Raw genomic sequence first — 5,903 nt, 5'->3', positions numbered from 1 at the left:
GCAGTAGTCTTGCTATACCTGCAGGTTGACCATCAACTCCCTGGTGAGAGAGACCGTGCTTTGACTCCTCTCCACTATAATGAATCATCTCAATACTTCTTCTGCTTTACTCTTCTTAGTAAACCTTTCTATTGGGAACTAAATTCTAGTCTTAAAACTGAACTGAAATGAGGACTCATTAACGGGGACTTTCCAAAAGCAAATTCCAACTTTTATTGGCTCTCCTGATAATTATTATCATCCCCCAAATCACTCAGTATTGCATTTTGCTGATTGATATGCCATCTCTGCACTGCAAGGAACATTTTATGTTTTATCTTATTATTGCAAATAAACAGGAATATATAGAGTCCCAATTAAATTCTAGTCACTGATATGATTTTTACAAAATATTAAAATTATATATTTTTACCATTCAACTAATATTTAGTCAAAAGTAGCTATACTTAGTCAGACTGAAGCTGAGGATTTTAATCTGTTTCTAATTTATATTTGCTCACATATGGTATATGATATGTCAGCTTCATAAAATATAAATCATTGGATTGTATGTAGCTGTATTTGCTAGAAGTCAGAATTTAATTTATCAAATTTGAAAGAAAATTCACAGATTAGAGATGTTTGTGCAAGAAAATGTGCAACAGTTAGAGATAAAAGAAAGTCAGCTTATGTATAATTTAATGTTGCTTCCTAAAATGACTACATATAGAAAATATAAATAATACTTTAAAATTTTAGGAAGTGGTGTTGTGAAGAGATCGTTTGTTTGTTCTGGCTGCCCAAAACCTAAATAATCACACAGAAACCATAGTGTTTAAATCACTGCTTGGCATTACTTCTATCTTCTTATTGGCTAAATCTTACACATTAATTTAAACCATTTCTAGTAATCTCTGATTTGTTACATGGCTCTAGCTTACCGGCTAAAGTTTTGGCATCTGTCTCTGGTGGGGCTACATGGCTTCTCATTAAGCCCTCCTTTCTTTCTCCCAACATTCATCTTAGATTTCCCCACCTACCTCTATTCCCTGTGCAGGCCCAAGAAAGTTTTCTTTATTAACCAATGGTATTCACAGCATACAGAAGGGAATCCCACATCAAAGTGGTTTACTTATTTCCTGTGTAGCATGTCAGACATCATGCATGTGCTGCAATAATTGTGAGGGTGGTCAAAGGACAACTGGTTGGAGTGGCTTCTCTGCTTCCACATGGTATCCTCCAGGGATTGGACTCAGGTTATCAGGCTTTGCAGGAAGTCCCTTTACCCAAGGAGCCATCTTAAAATCCCAGTGTGAAATAAATTTTAACTTTTAAAAATGTGTACGTGTGGAGGAGAGACTGTGTGGATGCCATGTCTGCTGGTGCTACCAGAGACAGGAGGAAGGAGAGGAAGAGCCAGAGCCTTAGTAGCAGGCATCATCAGCCTGACCTTGGTGCTGGGAGAGACCTGAACTCACATATTCTGGATAAACAGTAAACACTCTTAAAGGTTAAAACTTCTCTCTGAATGAGCACTCACTCACATACACACTCAAAATACTCAGACATTCATACTCACACATACACACTCATACACACACACACACACACACACATGCTCACATACATACACACTCTCAAACAGATGTTCACACATACACATGCACACATACACACACACTATAATACACTCACACACATACACATAGACACACAAATACACACACAACTCAGCTGAAAGAATATGACAGGTTTATATAAGATTATAAAGACCTAAAATCATTCTTTATTGGGAATGTCAGCTTTTGAGGTCCTGAGCACAAAGATTTATACCACTTTTAGATTTTCAAAGCTGTGAAGATGAAGGGGCTCCTATTTGGATCTTCGTAATTCTATAGTTTGATTCTATTTGAAATAACCATGAGATGTAGTATGATAAACTGTGATGCTTCCTTACTTTTCTCATTGTTGGAAACACAAAACTGACAAGAAGAAGTTGAATTAAGGGTTTATTCTGACTTCTAGTTTGAAGAGACAAGTGCCATCATAACATGATAAGGGAAGCCAACTCTTCATACTGTAGCAGAAGTGAGGAATCAAAGAGAAAATATGAAGTGGATCTGGATTTAAAAACCTCAAGCACCCCCCCCCCCCAGTAACTCAGTACCTACAACTAGGCTCCACCTCCTAAATATTCCACGACTTTCTCAAATAATGCCACCATGTTGGGACCAAGTGTTTGAAAACATACAACTATGTGGGTTGTCCTGAAGAACTCCTTCTGGAAATTCTGAGATTGCTAGTCTATCATTTAAGAAACAGTAGCAATGCTAGATATGGCTGCTGGTGCCTATCATCCCTGCACTGAAGGAGCTAGAGGTAGAGAACTGGAATGAAACCAACCTGGGATCCATTAAGAGGCCCTGCCTTTAAAAAAAAAAACCTACAGATCAGTAGCTAAAGATTTATCTAATTGGTAGAATACTGGCCATTCACATAACAGTAACAAGAGCAAGACCAAAGACTATAGTTTCAAAAAAATCAAGCAAACAGACAATACACAAAAGCTAAAAGCTAGTCAAATATCTCTTCTGGGTTCCATTATATTTTGGCAAAGATAGTCTGAATTGTTTGCGGGATTTCTTATGGGCATGGCTTTTTCTTTTGAAAGATTGAGAGAATGAGATATTTAAATCTCCTAATTGTCTATTAAAGCTCTACCTTTTAACTTTTTTTTAGGGATATCCTACAGCTGAAGGATCTTTGTTGCATGTTGTAAGCTGATTTCCTTCTACCTAGCAGGTGGTAAATGCTTTGCTTCTATTTGTTTAGGTAGTTTTTTTCTTTTTTCCTTTTAATCTTTCCTTTCTTGTTTTTATACCTATTTACTCATGCTCCATTATTAACAGAATCTGGTGTTCTATTATATTTGTTTTAGCTTATACAACAAAATGTGGAAATAAAATCTTTATAAGGAAAGACTCCTGGTGAGAACAACATTAGAGCCAGAAACCTGGAATTAGAATATTTGTAGCTGTGCAGAAGATATTTACAGTACATCTGCTTCAGCCTAACACCTCCTAGGTGCCCTTCAGGCATCTGGATCCTCTGGAGAGAAGCATTTTGTATCAACATCTAGCACTGCTGTAGGAGTCAAATTTATTACAAACTAGTACGCAAACTGACCTGCATACCATGTTATTATTTACATTCATTTATTGATTTTAATTTACAGAAATATTGTGCATATCTCTGCAGTGCATCACTCTGCTTTTACAAAAGTACACCCTGTGTACAGTTCTAAGGCCATTACACTTTAGCTATTCAGATGTGAATCATTATTCTGTCATTATTGAAGTATTCTCATAAAACAATCTGTCAGTTCAACTGTCAGCAAAGATTAATGGTCCAAAAATTGTAGCATGAGAAAATACCTCAAAGAGGAAGTGTGTCTTAAAACAACAGTATATTACGATCTCTTAACCCAATCACTGTGCTAGTAACTAGCCATGTGCCATTTTGTCCTTTAACGCAATCACTGTACTGGTAACTAGCCATGTGCTACGTGATCTTTTTAATGCAATCACTGTGCTGGTAACTAGCCATTTTCCATGTGATTCTTTAACACAATCACTGTGCTGGTAACTAGCTATGTGTCATGTGATCTTTTAACACAATCACTGTACTGGTAACTAGCCATGTGACCTTTAGACAAGGTATTTTAAATCTGAGTAGATAACAAATCTAATTGATTTTTCTTAGTTTTATTCCTGAACGATGGACTCTTCTTTACATTTCAATCTGGGATTTATTTACTGATAGCAAGCAGTTTCTAATTCAGAGCTACTTTAAATGAATATTCACACATGACACGGATTGAGGGAAGTATGAGACCCAATTAGAAATGAGCAAAGTACTAAACCCAAAGAAATGTTAAGAAGAAAAACGTCCTAATGCAATGTTAGTACAGAAGTCTCTGTAGGCTGTTTGTACAAGTCCTTGGAGATCTCTCCAGACCCCATGCATGTTGCTCTTCTTTTTGACTAAGCCTGGTGGTATTTCACAAGTGGATTAATTCTAAAGGAAGTCTCCATAGCACCTTGGAAAAATTACAAGAATAATGACTGGTTTGGACAAAATAATGCATCTCAAAAAATATTGAATAATGGATGCCATGAGTAACTCTCCAGGTTAAGCTACCTTCCACCCAGTGTCACAATGATTGCTTTCTTTGTGGTACCTAAATTGCATATGAGCAACTATCCATTTACTTGTAGTGGCATTAAATCATCTTTTCTACAACCCGTAAAAGCTCCATTTTCCCAGCTTGCCAACTTTTATCCTACCATCCAACTATGCAATCAGAAATACTACAAAGTGCGGGGCCAACAAATTGCTGAGCCATTCTATCAAGCAATATGTCAAGGGCCAGGTCTTTACTGCCTTTTAAGAAAAGTTACTACTTTTCTTGTGCGTGCTGATAACCTATAGTTCACACAGATAGCCTGAACACCACTCTCGTTGCCCTCCGTTCAGCAACACCTTAAAAGACACGCTGGTATTTATGAGCACATAAAATCACACATGATCTATTTATCTAACCATATTGGTTCCATTATAACTTCAACTCAATTCTTAGCCACAGATCTCCCTCTGGAATTTTTTAGAATATATATGTTTTCTAACAAAACTGCCCAGGTAGGGTAGGTTAAAAAAAATAGAAATTTCCCAAATATATTCAGGTTATACACAAAAGTGACATGTATTGAAGTAAAAAATAAACTGTGATTAGAATCTTGAAAATGCTTTCTTTTACTAGAAGAATGGCAAAAAATAAAATCATGGACTTCTTATTTAAGTTATTTATAGCTTTATACTATTTTACTAATACATGTATATCCATGTATGTTTTCCACAAATGCATTAACATTCTATACCCATTGAATTTTTATAGTAATTTTTCAAGAATATATATTTTTCCTAAAACATTATTAAATTTTGTAATCCCAGTAAATAATACTTATTATAGGTTTACTTAGGTATTCAGTTTACTGCTAAGTGACATTATATTAGCTGATAGCTACAACATTCGTATGTTGTTGCTGGTCATATGCATCCCATTAAAGATAAATAGCATACAATGCAGATTGATTAAAATTGTTTCATAAATTCTTACTGAGTTTCAAATTATCTGTTCCTTATTTTTAAAGGAAGAATTCAATACAGTTATTGTTATTTAAAACCTATTTCAAGACTTTAGTTAGGAATGCATGTCTATCTCTTTAAACATATGCCTGTTGCAGGTACTCTTGTAAAAATATTCTATCAGAAGTTATCAGTTTACAGCAGTACCCAAGTTTCCTATTTATCATACAAAATGGAGTGTGTTGTTACGTTTTCCCAGATCAGAGTTTAGAATGGAAACCAAAGATATACTGCCAAATAGAGGTGACAAGGAAAATAGTTTTCCTGGGGTTGGAAGGTTTCTCTAAAGATTCCTGCTGTCTCCACATAAAACATTCTGCTAAAATATGTGTTAGGACATTAGACAGCTATATCAAAAGATTTCTCATGGCAGTCAATTGTGTACAATGAGATAGCTTACCATAAAATACTTTAATTTTAAAGTGTAATAATTAAAACTGCACTGACCTGGCTAACGTACCAGAGTACCATGTAGAACTACTGTCCCTTTTTAGTCAGTTATATTTCTTCCCACAGTCATGATGGCCTGGCAGCAGTAACTCACTACTACATCCCACCATCTTAAAAGTATGTCTAACTTCCAAACAGTGGTATCAAATGCCTTTAATCCCAGCACTCAGGAGGCAGAGGCAGGCGGATCTCAGTGAGTTCGAGGCTAGTCTGGTCTACTATAGCTAGTTCTAGGACATGATCAATTCCAAAGCTACAGAGAAACCCTG

Source organism: Microtus ochrogaster, chromosome 2 (genome assembly GCF_000317375.1).
Source record: "Microtus ochrogaster isolate Prairie Vole_2 chromosome 2, MicOch1.0, whole genome shotgun sequence".
Classification (NCBI taxonomy): domain Eukaryota; kingdom Metazoa; phylum Chordata; class Mammalia; order Rodentia; family Cricetidae; genus Microtus; species Microtus ochrogaster.
This window is presented reverse-complemented; position numbering follows the sequence as displayed.